At 40.3% G+C, this 27,929-nt stretch overlaps 1 protein-coding gene across 2 annotated transcripts in view; it reads right to left on the reverse strand.

The window, feature by feature from the left end:
- Window positions 1-27,488, reverse strand: part of cdkl5 (cyclin dependent kinase like 5) — a 202,894-nt gene extending 175,406 nt beyond the window's left edge. Inside the window, exon 1 of one of the 2 annotated variants that reach the window (XM_059967969.1) lies at window positions 27,090-27,488. The gene's annotated coding sequence lies outside the window, so the exon portion shown is untranslated. The remainder of the gene's footprint in view (window positions 1-27,089) is intronic. The other variant, XM_059967970.1, reaches the window with a different exon arrangement.
- Window positions 27,489-27,929: the final 441 nt, after the last annotated feature.

A 27,929-nucleotide genomic window follows, 5' to 3' on the forward strand; every position in this document is an offset into this window, starting at 1 on the left:
GACTTGGATCCATTCCAATTTGCCTACATCACAACAGGTCAACTGAAGATGCAATCTCATTGGCTCTTCACTCAACCCTGGAACTTCAGGAAAAGAAGATGCATTGAAAGATGCTCTTCATTGACTACAGGTCAGCATTCAAATCTGTCATCCCCTCTAAATGAATCAATAAGCTTCAAGACCTTGGCCTCAATACCTCCTTATGCAACTGAATCCCTGATTCTTCTCTTGTAAACCCTGATCAGTTTGGATTGGCAACAACATCTCCTCCACAACATCATCAGTACCGGTACACCACACGGTTGTGTACTCACTAACTGTGGGGCTAAGTTCCAATACCATATTTAAGACAAAACCACTGCCTCTGGCTGAATCAAAAGTGATGATGAATCAGCATATAGGAAGGAGATTGAACATCTAGCTGAATAATGCGACAACCCACAATCTCTCACTCAATGTTAGCAAGACCCAAGCCCCACTTTTTTAGATACTTACAAATTAGAAACATTTTGAATAATATGTTACATACTTTTCCTAATTCATATCCAACTGATATCACTGAAAAAAATTTAGGTTTAAAATCAGAAGGGTTTAATTGCAACTATTTATGACATGATTATGAAAATACAGCCAGGTATAAAATCAAGAATGAATGGGAAAAGGAACTTCAACTTTCCTTACCTACAGAGAAATGGGAGAAAATTCTTCAATTAGTTAACTCCTCCTCTATACGTGCTAAACATGTGTTGATACAATTTAAGGTGGTGCATAAGGCCCACGTCTAAAGTCAAACTAGCTTGTTTTTACTCTCATATAATTCCTGCCTGTGATAGATGTCAGTCTGAGGTAGCTTCTTTGACCCATATGTTCTGGTCTTGCCCTCTTTTAGAGAAATATTGGAAAGACATTTTTGATATTATTTCAACAGTTTTGAGTATTGATTTACATCCTCATCCTATTACAGGTTTCCCCATTATTCGAAGGTAGAGCATTCCTATGAAACGGTACGTAAGCCGGAATGTCGTAAAGTGAAGAGGCAATTACCACTTATTTATACAGGAAAAATTTGTCAGCGTTCGCAGACTCAAAAAATAACCTACCAAATCATGCCAAATAACACATAAAACCTAAAATAACAGTAACATATAGTAAAAGCAGGAATGATTTGATAAATACACAGCCTATATAATGTAGGAATACTTTTCTACAATTATTGCAGCTCTGTCCACTGCAGTGAAAATCTCATGCAAGCGCTCTCAGCAGAAACACACGGCGCAAGTGCTCCCAGCAGAAGCACTCTTTCCAGTATCCTTTAAGCTATGAAGCTACCAAATAACACATAAAAATACACAACCTATATAAATTAGAAATATTGTATGCCCAGTGTAGTTCCACTTACCGGAATCAGGAAGACAGTGAGCACACTGATGATGGTGTGTTAGGCTGTGTCATCGGAGGTTGGGGTGGTGGGAGGTAGAGGAGACTGGGGTGTCATCTGATCATCGTCTGCTTCCAGCAGGGCAGGCAAGTCACCTTCTTCTATGTCTGCCTGCCTCAATGTCGAAGGTCGAAGTTCATCGTCTGCTGTGGCTGATGTGGAAGGCTTGAAAAACGACAGTAGGCTTAACTGCTTAGCCTCACGCATTTTTCTGTCACAGTTCTTTGTAAGGACTCAAACCATCCTGCAAATATGCCCTAAACCCATGCACCTTTTCAAAATTAAAGTCATACTTTTCTGCAATCATTGCAGCGTTGTCAATCGCAGTGAAAATCTCACGCAATTGCTTCATGTTCAGTTCCTGGACGTCTTCACTTTCGGGCCATTCGCTACTGCATTTGGTTTCAGTTGTTATCCTTACCTCTTCATCTCTCAGTTCTTGGTCATGGGATGCCAAAACCTCTTCAACATCATCTTTGTCAACTTCCACAAACCGTTAGCCAAAATCACTATGTCCTTACTTTGTTCACCATGATCGAAATGCTTAATTATGTCTAGTTTTACGCTAAGTGTAACACCCTTATGCGCTCTTTTAGGCTTTTCTGATACCTTCGAACTCATCTTGCTAACGTATGCACAAAATAAATCGACATAAAGCACAGATGCTCACAGGCACGTGTTTAAGCAATGCCGGCTAGAATGCAGTTCCGGGAGAGGAGCTTGCCTGCTCGGCGTGCGCTGCCTTTTTTCTTAACAGTGAAAACACCTTCTGTCAGTGAAAACAGGTAACTAATATAGGTCTTTCGTAACAGCAAGTTGATGTAAAGCGAATGTTTGAAAAACTGGGGACACTTGTACTGCAATTTTTGGCTTACCATTGGTGAAACATAGTCATATATCCTCTTCAGCTCGTCAGATGATTGCATTTGTTACATTAATGGCCAGAAGATCCATTTTATTGAATTGGAAAGAAATTAATCCTCCTACTACATTCCAATGGTTTTCCCAAACTATATATTGTTTAAATTTAGAAAAACTCTGTAGTGTCACTTTTGACCCTTCGATTAAATTCGAAGAAACTTGGAGACCATTTATTCAACATTTTCATATGATGTAATTTGAACTTTTCTGAATCCTTATTTTCCTTAAATATTTGGATAGAGGAGTGGAGTTACCAACATTATTGATTGTTGGTAATGTAATATATGTAATATAACAGCCCAGCTTTGTTTTGTTTAGTTTAGTTCAGTTTTTAAAATTTCTAACTTGGGGCTTTTTTTGATAAGTTTTTCTATCATGTTAACTACATTAAGAGTTTGGGAGGCTTAGTACATTTGTGTTATCTATAGCTTATACTTGTATGTTCTGCTTACCAACAATGTAATCCCAATCTCTCTGTACTACTATTGTTATTAGGCCTATCTATTTGAAAATTAATAAAAAGATTTAAAAAGAAAAGCAAGACCAAGGGGTGGAGTACTGACTTCAAGAGGAGGAAACCAAAGGGGGCAGTCTTCATAGGGGGATCAGAAGTGGAGAGAATCAGCAACTTTAAATTCCTTGGTGCTATCATTTCAGAGGATCTGCCCTAGGTCTGGCACATAAGTGCCATTATGAAGAAAGCACAGCAGTGCCTCTCCTTCCTTAGAAGTTTGAGAAAATTCAGCATGTCATCTAAAACTTTGACAGACTTCTACAGTGCTGGGGAGTATATTAGGCTGGTATAGAAATACAAATGTTCTTGAATGGAAAACCCTAGTGGATACAACCCAGTCCATCACAGGTAAAACCCTCCCACCATTGAGCACATCTATAAGAAGCGCTGTCACAGGAAAGCAGCATCCATCATCAAGGATCTCCACCATCCAGATCATGCTCTCTTCTTGTTGCTGCCATCAGGAAGGTAGAGAGTTTCAGGATCCACATGACTAGGTTCCGGAACAGTTATTAGCCCACCCCACTTGGAGTAGTGTGTTCAGTTCTGGTCACCTCAATACAGGAAGGATGTGGATATATAGAAAGAGTGTAGAGGAAGATTTACAAGGATGTTGCCTGCATTGGAGAGCATGTCTTATGAGAATAGGTTGAGTGAACTTGGCGTTTTCTCCTTGGAGTGACAGAGGATGAGAGGTATTGATCATGCGGATAGCCAGAGGCTTTTTCAGGGGCTGAAATGACTAAAACAAGGGGCATGGTTTTAAGGTGCTTGGAAGTAAATACAAGGGGTTTTACAATACATGTCAGAGGTAGTTTTTTTTTTCCCCACACAGAGAGTGGTGGGTGTGTGGAATGCACAGCCAGTGACAGTTGTAGAGGCAGATACAATAGGGTCTTTTAAGAGACTTTTAGATAGGTACATGGAACTTTGAAAAATAGAGGGCTATGCAGTAGGGAAATTCTAGGCAGTTTCTAGAGTAGGTTACCTGATCAGCATAACATTGTGGGCTGAAGGGCCTGTAATGTGCTGCAGATTTCTATGATTCTATGATAACTTCACTCAACCTCACTTGCCCTGTCTCTAAATGTTCCCACAACCAACAGACTCGCGTTCAAGGACTCTACGATTCATTTTCTCGATATTGCTTAATTTATTATTTTCTTGTTTTGCATTTGCACAGTTTATTGTCTTTTGCACATTAGTTGTTGTCTGTCCTATTTGGGGTGGTGGTCCTTCATTCATTCTATTGCATTCCTTGTATTTACTGTAAATGCCTGCAAGAAAATAAATGTCAGGGTTGTATACCATGATATACATGTACTTTGATAATAAATTTACCTGGGAACTGGCATCTAAATTCCAATGGTTGTCCTACCAACTAGTCAAGTAGTAGCCTGAGATATTCCCAATCTGGAAGTGTCTGTAAGGTACAATTCTATCACAATACTGAGTACAGCCAGTCCCTAAAAACCTGCCTGCACTAATGGTACAAAGTTGGGGGAGGGGGGGGGAGCTCTGAAAATCTTCAATATTGACAACAGGCTCCAACAATTCTCCTGGAATTAAGTCAAATATGAACAAAGTAACTTTTTTCTCATCACTATCTACCATCCTCTCTCTGGCTAATGAACCAATGCTCTTTCATGCTGAATTATATTTGGAACAAATATCGGAGCAAGAAAAAACTACTGGAAGAATTCAGCTGGTCAAGCAGCATCTTTGCAGGTAAAGGGCTGTTAAAGTTTCCGTTTTGAGATCATGCACCAGGACCATCTATTTACTGCCACTGATGGTGCTTGACCAGAGTTCCTCCAGCAGTTTTATTTTGCTCCACATTCCAGCATCTTTAGACTCTCATACCTCAAGAATGTATGGACATACAATGTATTTTGATTAATGGACCAGCAAGTTTGGTTCAATTTACACCATGTCCTGAGTTTGAGGCAAGCAGCAAACAAACCAACACAGCCGATACACCTCCTTGATCTAATACTCACTGTTCCACATGTTCCAGATGAATCTACCTCTGATAGACAGGTTGGAGAGAAATGACCATCATACTAACCACATGGAGACGATCTGTTTTCACACTAAGTAGACACACAACACCAAGCTGTTCACCACTACCATCACCTCAAATGGGACAGAATCAAAACAGATCTGGCAGCTTAAAACTGGGCATTTACAGGGAATAAGAACCATCAGGTACAGCAGAAATATGTTCCATTGTAATGCTCAGACTCACTAGTTTATTTATATATCCCATACCATCATTGCATTCTTTCTTTTTCAATCTTCTTATTGAACTTTTCAAAATCAGATACATAACAGTCATAATAGTACAAAGGGAGTGAGATTACATTGTTGGCAATTAACACGAGTGAAAACTATAGGTAACAGCATATAATAGACCTCTCACACCCTAAATATAAACAGGATACCATTAAAAAATATAAAAAGATGAAAAAAAAACAAATTGAAAAAACAAAAACAAAATGAACTAAACACAACTAAACCTAAACTTTAAAAAAAGCAAGCTCGGCTATCCTATTACATCAAAAAAAATTATTAGTGTCGTCAACTCCGCTCCTCTACTCCGCTCCTCTACTCAAATTAATGAATAATATAAAGGAATCAGAAAAGGTCAAATTACATTCTATGAAAGTATTGAATAAAAGGCCTCCAAGTTTCTTCAAATTTAACCAAGGAATCAAAGATACCACTTCTTTTTCTAAATTTAAACAGGATATGGTTTGAGAAAACCATTGAAATGTAGTTGGAGGATTTATCTCTTTCCAATTCAATAAATTAGATCTTCTAGCCATTAAAGTAACAAATGCAATCATCCGCCAAGCTGAAGAGGGCAGAGCAATCATTGGTAAGCCAAAAATTGCAGTAACAGGGTGAGGTTGTAAATCAATATGCAAAACTGTAGAGAATGTATCAAAAATATCTTTTTAAAAATTTTCCAAAAGAGGGCAAGACCAAAACATACGAGTCAGCTGAGTCTATTCCAACACTACTGCCCAAATACGCAACCTTTACCAACAAGAAGGACAAGGGCAACATACACAAGAACACAAGAATTTCTGCAGATGATGGAAATCTTGAGCAACTCATACAAAATACTGGAAGAGCTCAGCAAATCATGGAGGATTTATGGAGGAGAATATACAGATGGCATTACAGGCTGAGACCCTTCATCTGAACTGGAAAGGAAAAGGAAGGTCAGAATAAGAAGGTGAAGGGAGAAGAACAGTATCACACCTTTTGGTGAGGAAGCTGTTCAGGAAGCAAAATATCAAGGCGGCTGACTCTATCGCCCTTACCATCCTTTAACACTGCGCCCACCAGCTGTCTATAATGTTCACAGACTTTTTCCCAACAGTATCTTAAACTATACAACGTTCCAGCTTGTTTTAAGAAATCTACAATTACTCCAGTCCCCAAAAAAATCAAAGATCACTGGACTCAATGACGATGCACCAGTTGCACTCACATCAGTCAGCAGACTTTTGAAACACGAGTCTTATTATTTCTCAAATCCATGATTCAAAAATTCCTAAATACACTGTAGTTTGCCTACAGTGACATCAGATCTGCAGATGATGCAGTTAACATCAGTCTGTACTTCACATTACAGTACCTCAACTCCTCTGCCTCCGATATCAGGATTCTCTTTGTTGATTTCAGTTCAGCCTTTAATACCGTCATCCCTGATCTTCTGAAAGTGAAACTGTTGAAACTTAATGTACCAGATCCCATCTGAAGGTAGATCACAAACTACCTCTCTGACAGGAGAAGCACAGGAGACTAGGCAAGCACATCTCCCCATCCCGCTCACTTGGCACTGGTGCGCTATTGGACGTGTTCTCTTCCCTCTCTTATTTCCTCTGTACGCAATTACAGCATCTTCAATTAAATTGAACAAGCTAGTGTCTTCGTGCAAGCTCATCAACTTGGAACTGAATACCCTCAAAACAGCGGAGACGCAAACTGACTTCAGGTCAAATGTGTCTCCTCTCCCCCCTCATCATCAACAACCCTATAGTTAGCATGCTTCAACTTTCAAGTTTTTGTACATCATTATTTTGCAGGACATCAGGTGGGATAACCACATCTTCTTCATTACCAAAAATAGTTCGACAGAGGATGTACTTCTATCAGAATGAGAATCAGGATTATTACCACTGGCATGTGTTGTGAAATTTGTTAACTTAGCAGCAACAGTTCAATGTAATACATAATATATAACAAATAAATATAATAAAATAATAAGTAAATCAATTATAGTATACTTATATTGATTAGATTAAAAATCATGCAAAAAACAGAAATAACTGGTTCAATGTCCACTTAGGAATCTGATGGCAACAGGGAGGAGGCTGTTCCTTAATCACTGAGTGTGTGCCTTCAGGCATCTGTCTGTACCTCCTACCAGATGAGAAAAAGACATGCCCTGGGTGCTGGAGGTCCTTAACAATGGACACTGTCTTTCTGAGACACCGCCCCTTGAAGATGTCTTAGGTACTTTGTAGGCTAGTACCCAAGATGGAGCCGACTAAATTCACAACTCTATGCAGCTTCTTTCGGTCCTGTGCAGTAGCCCGACCCCCATACCAGACAGTGATGCAGTCTGTCAAAATGCTCTCCACAGTACATCTATACCAAATCTCTTCAAACTCGTAATATAGTCATTGTCTTGCCTTCTTTATAACTGCATCAATATGTTGGGATCAGGTTAGGTCCTCAGAGATCTTGACACCCAGGAACTTGAAACTGCTCGCTCTCTCTGATCCCTCTGAGTATGTGTTCCTTTATCTTACCCTTCCTGAAGTCCACAATCGGCTCTTTCATCTTACTGACATTGAGTGCAAGGTTGTTGCTGTGACACCACTCCACTAGTTGGCGTATCTCGCTCCTGTACACCCTCTCAACTCCATCTGAGATTCTACCAACAATGGTTCTATCATCAGCAAATTTATAGATGGCATTTGAGCTATGCCTAGCCACGAAGTCATGGGTATAGAGAGACTAGAGCAGTGGGCAAAGCACATACCCAAGGTGCAACAGTGTGGATCGTCAGCGAGGAGGAGATATTATCACCAGAACAAAAATTCCCCAAATCATATTGGTGCAATTCTACACTGCTATCATAGAGAGCATCTTCATATAAGCCATTATCATCTGATTTGGAGCTGCATCTTCTCACAATATTCAAAAACTACAGCGAACCTCTTCAACGTCATCTTCATCAACTTCCACAAACCCGAGCCTCCTCAGCCAAACTCATTATGTCCTTACTTGGTTCACCAAGATCGAAACGCTTAATTAAGTCTAGTCTTATATTAAGTGTAACACCCTCAAGAGCTCTTTCAGGCTTTTCCGATACCTTAGAACTCATTTTGCTAATGGATGCACAAAATAAATCGACATAAAGCAGAGATGCTCTCAGGCACGTACTTAAGCAATGCCGGCAGTATCCATTCATGTACTCAGAAAAAAATCACTTGGGTATTCCAACCACCTGGATGTGAACAAAACACAACAGGAAGTGAATGAAACACAATAGGAAGTGTTCGCTACGATCGAAATGCTTAATTATGTCCAGTTTTACACTGTGCGTTAATACTCTTATGAGCTCTCTTAGGCTTTTGAGATACCTTAGGACACATCTTACTAACGGAAGCACAAAATAAATCGAGATAAAACACAGATGCCCACAGACACAGTTCAAAGCTATGGTGGCTTGATGCTAAGATGCTGAGTGTAGTTCCTGGGGAAGGAGCTTGGCAGCGCTACTCTTGCTGCTCGGGGTGTGCGCTGCCTCTATAAAGCCTTGCTGTAAAACAAACGCTGAACGCCATTTTCGCTTTTCGCCTTTTTTCATAAAAGCAAGAATCCTCTTCGGATTTCTTTCAGTTAGCGAAAACAGGTACTAATGTAGGTCTTTCGTAAAAGCGAAGTGGCATAAAGCGAACTGTCACGTACCCTGTGACTGGGTTACCAAACCAGCAGAAACGGAATAATATGTTGGGAGTCTGGTATTACTGTAACTAATAGTGTTTATTAGTAAAACTAAGTAATGCGGTAATCTAAAATGCAAATATATAAAAACAGGTTAGCAATGATATACACAGAAGTGTGGAAATGGGAATCAAAACCAAGCTCTATTGAAGTCTAGGGGTAAATGAATAGTCTTACGATGGTGCAGAGTTCAGTTCAGTTTAAGTCGAGGTAGTTGTTGTACCATCGGAGAGAGAGAGAGAGAGAGCGTGAGAGGTGATGCAGTTGCAGTCAAACCTTCCGTCGTCTTCTTGTCCCGTTTTGGTCACCAACTGTGACCCCTCCGTACCAGGCCAGACTGTTCTCCAGTGGTGAGCCTGTCACCCAGGTGAGGGTGGACACACACACAAGCCCCCACCGGTCTGCCTTCACACACTGTGATCAATTCCCCCGAATCGATCCTCCAAACCCCCACCTTCGCGTGGGTGCACAATGCTCTTTCAGTGTCCCGTGGTGTGTCTGCTTGTGTCTCAGCAGACTTGCTTTTTATCTCCCCTGATGGGGTACCACACGAGCAGGCAAAAAAAGTGTCTTCGGAGCAAAGTAAACAATTAGTGAAGAAGCCATAATACTAAACCATCTCTCTCTCTCTCTCGTTAGCAGCATAGTTCACAGGGGGGTCAACTCTGGACCCCATTTCAGCCTGGTTTGCTCATCACACATCACAGAACTTTCGAAAAGCAAAGGATACCTGTACTGTGTCTTTACATTTGACCTACCAACGTGCAACACTTCACATCTGGTTGGGGTTAAACTCTGCCATTTCTCTGCCAATATCAGCGTACCTACCTGACACCACATACAACCCTGAGATTCTTTTTCTGCAGGCAAATTTAGCAAGTCTATAGAACAGTAACTTTAAACTGCAAACTGTGCAACTGCAGATAAAATAGCAATAAATGACGAGCATGAAATAACAACATAACCAAGTCCTTAAATGAGTGTAGCTTTCCCCTTTTGGTCAAGATCCTGATGGTTGAGGGGTAGCAAATGTTCTTGAACCTGATGGTGTTAGTACTGAGGCACCTGTACCTTCTACCTGATGGCAGCAGCACTGTTGGGTGGTGAGGATCTTTGATGATGGGTGCTGCTTTTCTACAGCAACGTTCCTATAGATGTGCTCTAATCGTTGGGAGGGTATTACCCGTGATGTACTGGGCCCAATCCACTACCTTTTGTAGGATTTTCCACTCAAAGGCATTGGTGCTCTGGTACCAGGTGTAATGCAGCCAGTCAACACACTTTTCACCACTCATCTATAGAAGTTTGCAAAGGTTTTCGATGACATGCTGAACCTCTGCAGACTCCAGAGGAAGTAGAAGCACTATTGCGCTTTCTTTGCAGTATTTATATGATGGGTCCAGGACAGGTTCCTGCAGGAATTTGAAGTTCCTGACTCTGTCCACCTCTAATGATTATGGGCTTATAGACCTCTGGTTTCCTTGGTCTTATTGACATTGAGTGAGAGGTTGTAGTTATTACATCACTCAGCCCAGTTTTCAATCTCCCTCCTGTATGCTGATCCATTTCAACCTTTGATACAGCCCACAACAGTGGTGTCATCAGCAAACTTGTCTATAGTGCTGGAGCTGTACTTAGCTACACAGTCATAGATGTAAAATGAGTACAGCAAGGAGCTTTGTACACATCCTGAGCTGATGGAGATTGTGGTGGTGATGTTTTCGTCAATCCGAACTGACTGGGGTCTGCAATTGAGGAAATCTTGGAGTTTACTGATAGCTTTGAGGGGATGATGGTGTTAAATGCTGAGCTGTATTCAATAAGGAACATTCTAATGTATTGTATCTTTGTTGTCCAGATGCTCCAGAGTTGTGTGAAGAGCCAACATGATAGAAACTGTTGTAGACCTGGTGCTCTGGTAGGCGAATAGCAGCAGATCCAAGTTACCATTCAGGCAGTAGTTTATATACTAACACCAGCCTCTCAAATCACTGTGGATGTAAGTGCCATTGGGCGATAGTCATTTAGACAGGCTACCAAGCTCTTCTTGGGAATTAGGAGGATTGAAGCCTGCTTGAAGCAGGTGTGTACTACAAACTGCCAGAGTGAGAGGTTGAAGATACCTGTGAATACATCAACCAGTTGATCAGCACAGGTCTTCAGTACTCAGCCAGGTACTCAATGTGGACTGGATGCTTTCCTTGGATTCACTCTCTTGAAGGCAGCCCACGTCATCTTCAGATATTGAGACCAAAGGATCATGAGGAGACATGGGGATGCATGATGGTTCCTCCCTGTTCTGGTGGTCAAAGTGAACATAAAAGGAATTAAGTTCATCAAGAAGTGATGCTCTACTGTCCCCAAAGTCACAAGATTTATCTTTGTAGATGGTTTTGGCATTCAAAACCTGCCACAGCTGTTGAGCATCCTTTGTTTAGTCCAGTCTAGTTCATAATCTCCACTTTGCCCAAGAGATGGCTTCCAGAGATCATACCTGCACCTCTTGTAGCATTCTTGATCTCAACATGAATGCCTCTGATCTGGTTCTCAGCTGGCTCCAGATTTCATTGTTCATCCAGGGCTTCTGATTGTGGAAAACCCTGAATGATTTTGCGGGGACACACTCATCCTCAACTGTTTTATTAAAGTCTATAATGACCCTGGTGTAGTCACTGAGGTCCAAAGAACTGAGCTATATCCTGCTGTATTTTTTTCCAGTCCTCTATACTATCCACAACACCACCAATGTTCGTATCATCTGTAAACTTCTAACCCACCCATCTACATTTTCATCCAGGTTATTTACATACATGACAAACAGCAGAGGTCCCAGCACAGATCCCCACAGATCATTACTAATCACAGACCTCCAGCTAGAATAAGCCCCTTCGACCACTACCTCTGGTCTTTCATGGACAAGCCAATTCTAAATCCAAATGGCTAATTCACCATGGATCCCATGCATCTTAAACTTCTGGATGAGCCTCCTATTAGGGACCTTGTCAAACACCTTACTAAATTCAATGTAAACAACATCCACAGCTTCATCAGTCACCCTCATCACCTCGTCAAAAAACTCAATCATATTAGTGAGACATCACTTACCCTGTACAAAGCCATGCTGGCTCTCCCTAATTGCACCATGGTTTTCTAAATGCTCATAAATCCTATCCCAAAGAATTCTCTCCAGTAACTTCCCTACCACTGATGTGAGACTCACCTGTCTACAGCTTCCAGGATTATGCCTAATTCTTTTCTTGAATAATGGAACATCAACTACTTGCCTGTGGCTAGTGAGGATATGCAGAGATTGATCAAGGCCCAAGCAATCTCTTCTTTTGCCTCTCTCAATCATGGGGTATAATATATGCCATCAGGCCCTGGGGACTTATCCACCTTAATGCTCTTTAAAAGACCCAAGACCACCTCTTCCTCCTTTACCTCAAAATGCCCTAGCACATCAATATGTTCAGCACTGATCTTCATATCCTTCATGTCCTTCCCCTCGGAAAAATACTGATGTAAAGTACTCATTAAGGACCTCACCCACATTATCCGCATCCAAGCAAATGTTTCCCCTCAACCTTGAGTGGTTCTCTTTGTTTCTTTTCTAGTTTAGATATTTATATAAGCCACACAATAAATTAACCGGAGCAAACCAAATCCTTGCTGAATCAGTAGGGTATAGCAGAAAACTATTTCCAACACAAATTCATATCTGGGGGAAAAAGGAAGTGTGATAGAGAGACACTCATCAAGAAAGGAGATGTTCAATTGTGATAATTATAGAGGAATCTCCCTGCTACCTGCCACTGTAAAACTAATCTGCAAAACTCTGCCTTAACCTATCTTCCTCAGTGGCCAAAGAGCTCATCAAAAGTATCACAATACAGATTCTGCCCATCAAAAGACATGATCAACACTCTATGATAAAATCTGATGCAGACAGCAACATGTACATGACTTTCTTTTACCTCACAAAACCCTTTGATTACATCAATGGATGGAGATCATGAAGGACCCTTTTCAATTTTGGCGTCATCAAAAATCATTACAACTCTTCATGTGGAATGGGTTTCGGTGGGAACTATGAATTGTAAGGAAAAGAAAACACAATGGAAAGAGTCTTTTGATCCTAAAGTGTGGTCATTCAATCGGGAAACTGAAGCTATCATTTTAATCTGAAGTTTGATTGGACAATCAAACTGACAGGGGCATTGTAGGATGAGTGCAGTGCAACAGGCAGTACTTCTTAGAAAGGCATGAAACAAAACCTACTCAGGAACAGTCTTTTTTTATATTTGGTTGTGCAGAATGGGAAGAATTATGAAGATATTTTATGGTTCAGAATTTCTTAAGAAGTAATGACATGTTAAATTAAATGAAGGCAAATACCTCATATCCAAGGTTAGCATCGTCAACTTAAATAAGAGCAATTATAGCAGTATGAGGGTGAATTTGTTTAAGAGTGAAATTTGTAAATAAGAAAAGAGAAAGGTCAGCAATATTCAAAACAGCTGATAAGTATGCTCAACAGAAGCTTACCCCCAAATATAGTGACTGCATTTTGAAGAGAAACCATTCAGTTAACAAAGGAGGTCAAAGGTAATGTTGGATTGAGGAGTAGAGCATACAAAGTGGTAAGAGCTAATGATAGATCAGAGGATGGGATTTTTTTTAGAAATCAGCAATGAAAGGCAAAGTGCTCACAAAACATGAAACGATGGATTTTGAGAGAAAACTTGCATCTAGTGTTAAAATAACACTATTTTTGATGAGTATGCAAAAAAGAAGAGGATAGTTCAAATATGTTTGGGACCTCCAGAGAATAATCCTGGTGCTGTAATAACAGAAGCAAATATTTACCCTTGCATTAAGACAAGTTTTAATATCAGTCTTCCCCATGGGATACACAATGCAAATATCCCAAAGGCATCAAATGGGTTAATTGCAATATGAATGAACTTGTAAAATTATAAACACAAGGGACAAAGTATGAGAGAAACTCATTGAACTAAAGTGAGACATATCACCAGAAGCCAACGGCCAGCTGTCAGGTGTTTTAAAGGAGTGGCTACAGGCATAGTGAACCCAATGGTTAAAATCTTCTAAAACTCACTAAGTTCCAGGAGGATACCAAAGGTTCAGAAAATAATAGAGGCTTTGGTGGAAGGGTTAAAGGCTGCAAGTATATTTTTTTTCTTTTTTTCTTTCTTATTGCATAGTTAGAGCAGTGGGTATGCCAGGCAGGATAGTGGAAAGCTCCTTTTACAGGATGTGGGAAGGTAGGGAGGCCTCCAGTATCCTTGACAACTACACCTGCAGGTGCATCCAGCTGCAGCTTCTTTCAGACTGTGTTAAGAAATTGGAACTGCAATTAGGTGAACTCTGAATCACTCGGTTCGCTAAGGGGTTGATTGGCAGGACATAAGGGAGGTAGTTACATCCGAGATGCAGTACACAGGTAACCAGGTGATTATCAGGAGGGGGAAAGGAAATAAACAGCTACCACATATTACCTGTGATGGTTCCCCTCAACAACTGCTTTGCATACTGATGAGGACAACCTAACAGAGGAAAGCCACAATGCTTAGGTTCCTGGCACAGAATCCAGCTCGTGGCTCAGAAGAGAAGGTGGAAGAAGAGGCGAGCTGAAGTGATAGGGAACTCATTGGTCAAGGGAAAAGATAGGAGGTTCAGGGACACCTCGGATTGAGTTCACAGCATTCTTAAATGGAAAGGTGAGTAAGCTAGAGGTCATGGTCCACATCAGTACCAATGACATGGGAAGGAAGGATGACAAGGTCCTTCAAAGTGAGTTCAGGGAGTTAGGTGCTGAGTTAAAGGACAGGACCTCCAGGGTTGTGATCTCAGGATTGCTCATGCCTCATGTTAGTGAGGACAAATATAGGAAGATCATACAGCTTAACACATGGCTAAGGAGATGATGCAGGAGGGAGGGCTTCAGATTTTTGGATCATTGGACTCTCTTCCAGGTAAGGTGGGAACTGTATAGAAAGAACAGTTTGCACCTGAACTGGAAGGGGACCAAGATCCTTGCGGGAAGGCTTCCTAGTGTTACGAAGGGGTATTTCGAGTTGCAGAGGGATGGGAACCAGAGCAGATAATGGAATGGTTTTGGAGAGAGATGCTGTTAAATCTACAAAATAAGGATCAAAAGGTTGAGCATGGTGGGACTCATATTCTGAGTTGTGTGTACTTCAATGTATGGAGTACTGTAGGAAAGGCATGTGAGAGTGGGACATGGATCATCACATATTATTATGACATTGTAGCCATTAATGAGACTTGTTTGCAGGACAGGCAGGACTGGCAGTTCAATGTTCCAGGGTTCCATTGTTTTAGATGTGATAGAGCAAGAATGATTAAGGGGGTAGGTAGGCCAGACATTACTAGTTACGACAGGCATTACTAGTCACTGCAGAACTCTCATCCACTGAGGCCAGATGGGTGGAACTGAGGAATAAGAAATGGATGACCACATTAAAGGGATTATATTGTAGATCTCCCAACAGTCAGTGAGATTTAGAGGAGCAAACTTGTACAAAGATTGCAGATTGTTGCAACAAACACTAGGGTGTGACAATAGGTGATCTTAACTTTCCACGTGTTGACTGGGACTCCCATACTGTAAAAAGGCTGGATGGAATAGCTTGCCAGATATGTTCAGGAAAGTTTCCTTAATCAGTACATACAGGTCCCTGCTAGACAGAGTGCGATGCTAGATCTCCCATTAGGGAATGAGACAGGACAGGTGACAGAAGTTTGAGTAGGGGAACACTTTGTACCTACTGATCATACTGCTATTAGTCTCAAAATAATTAAAGGATAGGTCTAGTCTTCAGGTTGAGATTCTAAATTGGAGAAAGGCCAGTTTTTATTAAATCAGAAAGGATCTGATAGGTGTGGATCGGGACTGTTTGCTTTCCAGCAAAGGTGTACTTGGTAGGTGGGAGACCTGTACTTTTGGAAGTACAGAGTTTGTATATTCCTGTCAGAATAAAATGCCAAGAATACAGGCTTAGGGAACCTTGCTCTTTGAGATAGAAAAATGATGTGCACAGCAGGCAGGAACAAAGGAGAAATGGGGTATATAAGAAATGCAAGAGATAACTTAAAGAATTCAGTGGGGCTCAAAGAAAACATTAAGTTGCTCTAGCAGACAAGGTAAAGGAGAATCCCAAGGCCTTCTACAAATATATAAAGAGCAAAAGGATAGCAAAAGACTAAATTGGTCCTCTAGAAGATCAGCGTGGTCATCTATGCCTGTAACTGAAGGATATTTGGGGGGGGGGGGGGGGGGTGGAGATCTTAAATGGATTTTTTGCATCTGTATTTACTCAAGAGACAGACTCAAGAGTCTATAGAAATGAGGCAAAGCAGCAGTGAGGTCATGGACTATATACAGATTACAGAGGGGAGGTGTTTGTTGTCTTGAGGTACATTAGAGTGTACAAGTCCCCAGGACCTGACAAAATACTCCCTCAGACCCTGGAAGAGACTAGTGCAGAAATTGCAGGGGCCTCAGCAGAGAAGTTTAAACTGACTTTTGCCACAGGTGAAGTGCTGGAGGGTAGATAAGGTTGTTTTCTTGTTTAAGAAAGGCTCTAAGAAAAAGACAGGAAAATAGATGTTGGTGAGCCAGACATCAGTAGTGGGTAAATTATTGGAGGATATTCTAAGGGACTATATATAGAAGAAACTTGATAAGGACTGAGTAGTGTCAGCATGGCTTTGAGTGTAGTAGCTTGCGTCTGACCAATCTTACAGAATTTCTTGCAGAAGTTACCAGGAAAGAAAAGGCAGACTGCATGAACGTTAGCAAAGCTTTTGACAAAGTCCCACATGGGACGTTGGACAAGAACATCTAGTCACTCGGTATTCATGATAAGGTAAAAAAAAATGGATTAGATGCTGGCTTCGCAGAAGCCAGAGAGTGGTAGTAGATGGTTACCTCTCTGACAGGAGGCCTGTGACAAGTAGTGTGCCGCAGGGATAGGTGCTAGGTCCATTGCAGTTTGTCATCTGCATTAGTGATCTGGATCAGCAAATTTGCTGATGACACCAAGATTAGGAGTGTAGTGGACAGCAAGTAAGACCATCCAAGCTTGCAGCGGGATCTGGACTAGCTGGAAAAATTGACTAAAAAATGGCAGATGGAATTTAATGCAGACAAGTGTGAGGTGTTGCACTTTGGGAGCACAAACCAGGGAAGGACATACACAATAAGAGGTAGGGCAGACTAAGGAGTGTGGCAGACTAAGTGATCTGGGAATAAAGATCCATAATTCCTTGAAAGTGGCATCACAGGTAGATAGGGTCATAAAGAAAGTTTCTGGCACAGTGGCCTTCACAAATTAAAATGCTGAGTATAGGAGTTGGGATTCTATGTTAAAGTTGTATAAGATGTCAGTGAGGCCTAATTTGGAATATCATGTACAGTTTTGGTCACCCACCTGTAGGAGAGATGTCAATAAGAATGAAAGAATGCAGAGAAAATTGACAAGGATATTGCCAGGACTTGAGGATCAGAGTTATATGGAAAGGTTGAATAGGTTAGGACTTTATTCCCTGGAGCAAAGAATGAGGGAAGATTTGATAGAGATACAAAATTATGAAAGGTATAGATGGGGTAAATGCAAGTAGGCTTTTTCAGCTGAGGTTGGGTGAGACTAGAATTAGAGGTCATTGGCTAAGGGTGAAAGGTGAAATGTTTAAGCAGACGTGAGGGGGACCTTCTTCACTCAGAGGGTTGCGACAGTGTGGAACAAGCTGCCAGCGGAAGTGGATGCGGGTTTGATTTCAACATTTAAGAGAAATTTAGATTGGTACATGGATGGGAGGGGTATGGAGGACTGTGGCCTGGGTGCAGGTCAATGAGACTAGACAGATTAAGTTTGGCACAGACTAGATGGGCCGAAGGAGCACTATATCGTTCTAAACAGCAAGCACTATTCCTTTGTTTAAAAAGAGAGAAAGACAAAAGCGGAGAACTGCTGAAGGATCTTGGCTGGAAACGTGGCCTGTGCTGTTTTCTGTAGATGCTGCCTGGCCTGCTGAGTTCCTCCAGCATTTTGTGTATGTTGTTTGGATTTTCAGCAGATTTTCTCTTGATTGGAACTATAAGACAGTTAGTATAATACCTATTGATGATGGAAGAATCAATAATAAAAGACAAAGTAACTAACCATTTAGGAAAGCTTAAAATAACATACTTCACTACTGGGGAGTCTTGAACATGGGGACATTGTTACCTAATATGGTCATTTAAAATGGCTGTACATAGAAATTTCTTTTCACAGTAGATAATGAGTTTCTGGAACTCTCAACCCAGAGGGTTGTGGAGAACAAGTCCTTACAAATATTTAAGTTGGAGTAGATAAAATTCTGAAAGACAGAAAATTATGGCTGCAGAGAACTGACATAGAAGAGAAGCCACCGCCAGCATACACCATTTCTATCCATATTGAATGCCAGGACAAGTTTGAAGGGTGAGGTGGCCTTCTGCTCCTGTTTTCTTGTGTTAATCCACTCCACAACATGCAAACCACATCCCTTAAAAACAAAGACTTGGTGCTTGTGCAGCCTGTGCCCAGCAAGGCTACTTTTATGTATCTACCAACTTCTCAATACTCCTTGCTACAATATTTCATTTGGCTCCAACAATCTTCACACTGGAACACATTCTCTCTGCAAGACATTGGATATTGCTCTACCATGGCTCAATTTTCTCAAGTTATGTGATACAGAGAGCTCCTGCATATGTGCACATTCTGAAGGTAAGCTTCAAATGTTCATTCCTTCAATATCATTTCTGAGAGAATGAGTCTCAACTGCTACACATCAGGAAGGTCAAGGTCCTACACAGAACACTTGCACCCCAACAACTGGGATGCAAAACTAGTTCAAAAATCTTTTGAACTAGTCAAAAGATTCACTTTGGAGTAGACTCACCTTGTAGTAGTAAAGGCAAGGCCTGGGCAAGACCAGGAACCAATGAAAGAGCAAATCTCATTGCATTTGAGTTTCATCTGAGCCAATAAAAAGGAGGCTTAAGCAGAGCAGTCATTGTTGGAATAGGACAGGGTCAGACTGGGGAACTGAGGCTTTAGCTTATAGAGTATTGGTTAAGAGGAGGGTGTGGCTATGCTCAGTTTCTGTCCATTTCTTTGTTAGTGCCTATCTAGAGCAGCAACAATGTACCCCAGGGCAGCAGAGTGCTCCTCATGCAAGATCTGGGAGATCTTCTGTGTCCCTGATTTCTATATCTCCAAGAAGTCTGGCTCCTTATACACCATGTTAGGGAACAAGCTGGAGCTTGATGACGCTGGAGAATAAGGAGTTGAGCTACAGGTATGCAATCACACCTAAGATGTAGGAGGCAGGTAGCTGGGTGACTGTCAGGAGAGGGAAAGGAAATAGGCAGACAGTGCAGAGTACCCCTGTGGCTGTTCCTCTCAGTAACAACTATACTGTGGGGGGGGGGGGGGAGGAGGGAGGAAGAATAACCTACCATGGAAAGCTGCAACTAGGTCTCTGGCATTGAACACAGAATCTACAGCACATTCCAGGCCCTTCAGCCCACAATGTTGTGCTGACCATGTAACCTACTCTAGAAACTGCCTATAATTTCTTTAGAACATAGCCCTCTGTTTTTGTAAGCTTCACTGGGTTGAGTCCTGTGATTCAGAGGCATAGGGGAGAAAAAAAAGTGGTATGATAAAGGATACAATCATTAGGGGAACAGATGGGAGATTCTATGGTTGTGAAAGAAACTTCTGGATGCTATTCTGCCTCCCAGGTCCAGGCTCAGGGATATCTCAGATCATATCCACAGCATTCTGAAAGGGGAGGATGAACAGCCAGAAGTCATGGTACACATTGGTACCAACAACAAAAGTAGGAAAAGGTATGAGGTCCTGAAGAGCTCATATAGATGGTTAGGCAGAAAGCTAAACATACAAAATCTCAAGAGTAGGAATCTCTGGAATGCTGCCTTGTACCACATGTCAGTGAGAGTAAAAATAGAAAGCTTTGGCTGAGGAATTGGTGCAGGAGGCAAGGTTTCAGATTTGTGCATCATTGGAATCACTTCAGGGGAAGGTATGACTTGTACAGAAAGGATTGGTTACACCTGGACTTAATAGGCAGGTTTGTGAGAGCTGTTGAGGAGGGTTTAAACCAGGTTCAGAAAGCAGAGAGTCTGCAGGACTTGTGCAGATTGCAAGAATGGTCAAACAAGTGAGAATTATCCCAGGAATAAAAGGGTTAATGCACAAAGGGAGTTTGATGGCTCTGAGCCTGTATTTGATGAAGTTCAGAAGCATGTGGAGGGATCACATTGAAACCTATAGAATACTGAAAGGCCTAGATAGAGTGGATGTGGAGATGATGCTTCCAATAGTGGGGGAGCAAGGACTAGATGGCACAGCTTTAGAATAGAACATCCCCTCAGAACTGTAATGAGGAGAAATATTTTTCACCAGAGGCCAAGTCATTGGGTACATTTAAATCTGAGGTTGATAGGTTCTTGTTTAGTAAGGGCATCAAAGGTTAAGTGGAAAAGGTAGAACTGGGTTGAGAGGGATAATAAATCAGATATGATTAAAAAAAGCGGAGTAGACTTGAGCCAAGTGGCCTAATTCATTTTTATGGCCACCTCAAAACTATTACCCTATGCAGTTTCCCCCAAATCCACTAGGAGGAATGGAAAATTAATGCTAGTATCCTTTCCCAGACTAAGACCAACAGCACTGAGGCTCTGACCACAATTAATCAGCTTTCAATAGGCATGCTTGTCATTAGAATCCTGAAAGAAGCTTCCATTAATAGTACACAATTTCCAAGAACACAAAACAAGATTCTCACTATTTTAAAATGATCATTTGCTCAGCACCACTCAAAGTGACATTGAAATCTACATATCACTATTTTTACCTGGTTTAAAGGACAGTAATTATTATTTATCAGGACATGTGATGGAACTGAAAATACTGAATTTTCCTAGATCACTAACTCTGCAACCCGATAAATTATCATAGTAGCCTTAGAAGACGTTATAGGCAGCAAGTTGGATACACTCTTGCTCCTAATGAAGTGCTGCACTCATTTTGCTGAAAGAATAAACACTTCATATGGTATATAGCTCACTCTAGGCAGAAGACACAGAGCAACTGAAGTCCCTACAAAGGAGCACAAAGATGTGAAACACAAACAGAAGCACGCAAGAACCTAAACAACCCATTTACATTCCTCAAACTCAACCTCTCCCATCTGAGGCAAAGTTTGCAGATTCTTCAGATTCACGAGCCATCTCAGAACTGACAGAAGTGAAAGAAAGTTAGCCTGGCTGACTGCCTAAGTGCATTCTTTCCAATGCATACAAAAACATTCAATGTGGTATTTGTATGTTTGATTTATTTCCAGTTTACCAGATAAAAAATCTACTTGAGCTATACAATTAACTGTTGGACCATTGTCAGGTTTGGGACAATTCCCACTTGCAGCAATCAGGAGGTTTGCACATACTAACTTAATGTTGGATATAACTTGTTTGTACTCAAAAATCAGGAATAGCTTCAAAAATAGCTTTATTAATAGAATATTAGCACAGAACTATAAATAAACAAAATCGGCACTTCAATTGTCACCCTATCTTACCTTGCACCTCCAAAGCTTCAACTTAAATTTTATCTCTACCTAATTTAAACTAATCTCTTGTCATTGTAACTATTTCCTCCATTTTGTGACAAAAATTACAGCATTTAAAAAAAATCTGATGACCACCTCTAAAGGTCCTTTCAGTCCATTTGAAATTGACAAATGGCCATCATCTCAAAAGCAGTTGACTGCACACATTTTGTTGAAAGAATAAACACGTCATATATTATTTAGGTCAATCTAGATCTTGTTTAAGAAAAACAGAATACTTTTACAAAGGAATGTATTTAAGATTACCTAACTGAGACAAATAACCTTTAGTTACCTGATTCTATTTTTAAATTACAACTGGAGGACTGAAAATGTCATTCATATTACAGACTACTTATTCTTGTAAATGTCCAATGTTACTTGCCCGAGGGATAAGGAAATTAAGTAATTTACATCCACACGGAATAGGCAGACAAATTTGACCATATTTCTCAAATCCGCTTCAATCAAATGTGAACTTTAAATGTTGTCTCAACAAGACATTATTTTTTAAGAGGCAACTACCCCTGATTTTCTCTGAGTTTCACATACTGGATTGTTACGTTCTCTGTAAGACATTTCGTGGTGGCATCAGTTTTTAATCATATTTGCAAAGAAGTTATTTATATTTACCTACAGAAATATTGCTGTTTAATTTTAAAAAGGTTATCCAAAAATAAACTCCTCCAAAATTGTTCAAAAATTTTCCCTCTGATAACAGATTTTTGTTATGCAATGACAGCAAGGGAATAGAATAATACTAAGCAAATACAGCCAATATATCAGAGGATCTTTGATCCAAATAAATAAGTAGGCTAGAATGGCCTACTTTGATTTCTTCTGCAGCTGGTGGCCTTAGTCAACAAAAAACTACACAATGAACTTCCTGCTTCATTTTGTGAAGGCTATTATTACTGATATCCATAAAGAAATGAATACATAGTTCTTGTCATTTCACTGGAATGCATGTAAATACCTTTGAAAGAAAGTATGCAGAAAAGACTTACCAAAACAGCTGCAGGGATGAGGGATTTTAGCTACAATGTTAGTTTTGTAGAAAACTATAGTTGTTCCCCTTGAGAGAAAAGGAGTTTGAAGGCAAATTTTACAGCTTACAAGATTAAACAGGTTTAGATGAAGCAGTCAAAAGAACTGTTTCCAATACCTAATGAGGGATATTTAAACAAGAGAAATGAATTGACACAAGAACATATGTTATGTAGATGATAGTGAGAGTCTGGGATTCACTGTCCACTGGGCTGATGGAAGCAGAAGTGATCAAGTATTTCAAAAGCAAATCGGTCAGGCAGTTGATGAAAATAAACTTGCAGGGATATAGGGGTAAAGCACGGGAATGGGACTGACAGAATCTTGAGCTGTAATGACTTAGTGTTCTAACAGAACCAACATTATCTATAATTAAATACCTATTCAAACTCAAAAACTGTAAATCCAAAATTATGCCAGAATTTGTGGGACACTGTTTTGTTACATGTTTTTTCTAATAAGATTGTCAGTGAAAAGTAGGACATCGATCTTATGTGACTGTGATTGTAGGTCTCATCCCCTCCAAAACCTCTTCCTTTTTATCTTGCTGTACAGTCATAACAAATTGGTTCCTGCCATAGAACCTCCAGCATTGATTTCTCCTCTCCTCGGGATTAATTTCTCTGGGGCAAAGCCCTACAACCAAATAACTAACCTTGGATCATTAATTTCTCAACATGTTTGCTGTACAGCAAAAGCCAAAGCAATGTTGGGATCCATCATACACTGACAATAACCAGCTCTGCCTCACTCCCATTTCTCACAAGGCCACCAAAGTTTGTACCATTAGACAACTTCCCACATCCACTACTTGATGGACTGGGACTTCATCCAAATAAACAATGGAAAGACGGGTATTATGCTGTTTGTTCATAGTACTAATACTATTCCTTTGCCTACTCAGCCTTTTCCATCTCTGTACAATCCCCCAAATAATTCAGTTTTACTGTTATTTTGATATCTCCCACATCCTCCACTCCTCTGCCTACAACTGATGACAGTACCTCAGTCATCTTGGTACTAGACACTGAAATTCCCAGTTTCAATTTATATTTCTTTAACACCCCTTAAAACTTGATTTCTTGATCTCATGTGCCTTAACATCTTGCCTTTGCCTTGGTATATTATAATTAGACTGCTGTGGTATACCTTGCAAATGTGAAAACTGGTACTAATAGCAGACGACATGGTTTGTAATAAATATTAGCAACATCTCAAATACTACTCAATATAAAGAAGCATCAGCAAGGATTGAAAAATAAGCACATATGATAGCAACTAGTCAGAAGTCAAACTGGAAAAAATGCTTTTTTCTGCTAATTACACAGGATATTTTAAGAAATCTCAGCCAAAAAAGAAAGCAATGAATATAAATTATAAAATAATTTGCCAATTTTTTTTCTTTTTTTTCAAACACTCTAGCAACATTTGAAATTACATATCTTAACAGTAAAGTTTCACAAGTTAAATGCAGCTACAGTGGATTCAGGCTAATCAGGACACATCAGTACCAGTACATTCTGGGTCAAATAAACGGCTGGCCCAATTAGCTTAAGTTTCATGGAAATAGTTTAAAAATATAAAAAAAGACAAACTGCCATTTAACTGAGTAAGGAATTAAGTATTTAATGAAATACAGAAAAATAAAAACACTGCTACAGTACTTTCAAACCGTGTATAAGTTCCTAATACTTACCAACAAAGGAATTCATCCATGTTGCATTTTGACTGCAAATTAACAAAATCAGCACAAACACCTAGTGCAAATGATGGACAGCCTTCATACAGCACTTTTGATGATTGTATCCTGCAAATATTCATTTTAATTATAACATTCAAGATGATCGTTGATACCTTCAAATTCTTCATAGTTCCTAACTTGCTGAAGTCATGAAATAGTTGCATTTTCACTCCCAGTTGTTTCTGGGCACCTCCAAGCCTGATTACTTGAAACCACAATGAGCAAAATGTTCTGAATTTCCATACTTTTTATTTCTCAACAACCATCAGTGACAAAAAATTGTTGCTTTATGAAGACAGATATATGCAATTGATGCTATTTTAAAACTGCTTCAAGTGTGATGTAGTGCCCAATGGCCAGGCAAGTACATGCAATTAATGCGAGTTAGAAACTGTTCGGCAACGGTTTCCTGCCCTAGTTAAGCTGCATCGTGTCCCAAATAAACAAAGGGAATCCCAACTATTTTCTTGATTCATTTTTGTTCTTTAAAAGTTGTCTTAAATATGCAGCTGCTCCAATTAACTGGAATCCACTGTATTAGAAGGCAACCATAATACCATACTTTGCACCTTTCCACTACCCTTTAGCCTACTCCAATCAAAAACATCAATATGGATAATTTTTTTCATATTATCCCTGTCACTCCAGGGATTGCAAAATCAATCGCGCAACTAAACAACTGGATACAAAATATATTGTAGTCATTACCATTTGTGACAACATACTTGAATCACTGTTACTTGACAGCCAATAATAGGTCATAAATCCTTCGCATGTTTGACCATCTTTAATTAGAAGTACTTCTAACCTTTTCTTGTCGAATGTTCACTGAAAATTGTCAATATTAAACAATTATGAACACATCTGTATTCAAAATGTCTGAATATTTCAGAAATTCACTTGAACATCTTCTGGATTACAAACTGCATAGTTTGTTTGATGGAAGGGAGAGCACATTAAATGGTGCAGACTATTAGCTTAAACTTCTTTAGATTAGAAAACAGACTTTATTTTTAAACTAAAGAACTGAACGTGGTTGTATTTATTTCTTTGCAATGAATCAGAAGCAAAGCTTCAGCAGTCACCACTTCCAATTCCATTTTCAACTGTTCTCATTTGTCAAATCCTATCATCACATGAAGTCATAACTGTATAACTGTAATAATCACTGAATAGGTCTATTTTCTTTCAAACAACACTGCAAAATTCAGTATTCCATATGTTAATTATTTATTTAGACCTTTATATCTATTTACCTCTCTGGCTTCTATTTCAATGAGCAGATTTATTCAGCCACTTAATTCAAATTAAATTTGAACATATTCAGGAGAGGAAAAAAACATGATAACTTTTCCTTACTTCCCTAAATCAGGTAAATAACCTTACCACTTAATCATAAAAGTTCACAAATTCACACCCACCAAAAGAATTATGTTTTATTCCAAACAAAAATAACTGAATCCTCTATGCCACTATCAAAGGGCATTTTGAAAGGATGTCACCACAAAATGTGAATTTTTGAACCTCTCTACAGATATGCACTCTGACTTACTGCTTAGATCCAGTGTTCTGTTTGTAGGTCAAAGACTCTCTACTGGCCAGTTAATAGCAAAAAACAACAGAAATAGAAGTAGGTCGCTTGCATGACAGGGATTGGCGCACTGACTTATTTAACAGAACAAATTAAAAGGACACTGCAGTGAATCAGTGATTCTGAAATTTCAGTTAACATAAAACAAATATGTAACAAAAAAATCTCTCTCAAGAGGATAGCTCCTGATACTTCTAAATGTGTTATTGTTCCAGATTACAATAGTTAATTCCCATTTTATTAGTAATTTTCACTGAAAATTAGCAGGGATAACTTGCTATCATTATTTTGAAATTCAAGCAATAGCTAAGATGTCATAAAGTTATTAGAATATACATCCATGAGTTAATGATTTCATCGCAATTATGCAGGTTTCTTAACTAGATAAAGGGCACGCAGCTTTTCAACACAAATTAAATCCGCAATTTAATAAATTAAGATCTGTGACTTCCGACTAGTTTTGGAAACAGGTCAAATTCAAAAGTATATAATTTACCTTACCTACTAAAAAAGCAGTTTGAGCAAAGCAACGGCTTACACTCAAGCAAAATAAGACCAAGGAACAAAATGCGAAAAAAGGCAGAACTACGCAAACGCTTTGAAGCAAAATACTCAATAGATGTACTTCAAGCACATGTCAACAGGTAAAAGGATAAAAATCCCACGACACTGTTAGCAGTGTCAATTAATCGAACTATAAAATTGCTCATCAGCGGGTTGGTGGAAAATACAATTCACGGAGGTTACCCGGCCGCAACCAGGACAGCTCCTCGGTTCGCATCCCGCAGATGCGGCCACCGTGCTGCTGGCTGCACCTCGATCTCGGGCTCCTAGGAAATGTGAAGCGAGGGCGCGAGGCTGCATGTTGCCCCCGCGAGGAGGGGCGCGGGTCTGAGGCTCGGGCTGGCGCTGCGTTGCTTCATTCCCAGACAGGCGCGAGGCGCGAGCCGCGAGCCGCGGCAACGGTTATCGCTCGTGGAGTGAAGTCGGGGTGCGGAGCTTCCAGCTCGTAACCCGGGTGACCGCACCGTACCCGACAGCCGCGCACATCGAAGAGCCAACCGACCACTCGGCCCCGACTCTAGCCCTTGCTCACCCGCAATGGAAACCGCTCGGCTCCGCAGCAGTCACCTCTCTAGCAAACCGCCATGTTCCACTGCGTAACCGCAACGTCAGGACCATCGCGTGCATGGATGACTCACACCGCTGGGCGGCTCGCGGAGGAGAGCCACATGTTGCACCGCACGGAAACAGGACAACAAGATGCCAACTGCACCGACACCGGGAGAGATGTATTGTCGACGCCGAGGAGAGATCCACTGTCGAGGAGAGATCCACTGTCGAAAGAGGGAATCCATTCATCACCCTGAGTGAGGTGGAAGCGTGGGGCGAGCCACTGTCGACCCTTGTCTGGGGGGTGGGGGTTGAGAGACCGGCTGTGGTCCTCTCCTGGCATCAAGAGTGAATCAGAATCAGGTTTTTGAGCGGGCCAGTGATCCAATACAGATGCTAAAATGGAACAGTGATCCACAGCAGGTGCTGAATATGGAATGGTAATCCACTGCTAAAATTCACTAACTTGCATTCAAATTCATAATCAGATTTATTATCAATGGCGTGCCATGATATTTGTTTTGCTACAGCAGTAGTACAGTGCAAAACAAACATTACTATATGTTACAAAATAAATAGTGCAAAAGGTGAATAATGAGTTGGTGTTCATGGACCCTTCAAAAATCAGAGTCCAAAGTTTCTGCATTCAGTCCTCTCATGGTGACCTCCTCCATTACCAACGTTTTGAAATTTTATGTACAACTCCAAATCCAGTCTTTTGCAGATTCTCATTAAGCCACAAATGAAAAATTACAATCGTTTTATTACCTTTTGGCATAACATTTAATCTACTGAGCAACTCCATTCATTCTCCTTAAATGAG

This window comes from Hypanus sabinus, chromosome 4 (genome assembly GCF_030144855.1).
Source record: "Hypanus sabinus isolate sHypSab1 chromosome 4, sHypSab1.hap1, whole genome shotgun sequence".
Taxonomy (NCBI): domain Eukaryota; kingdom Metazoa; phylum Chordata; class Chondrichthyes; order Myliobatiformes; family Dasyatidae; genus Hypanus; species Hypanus sabinus.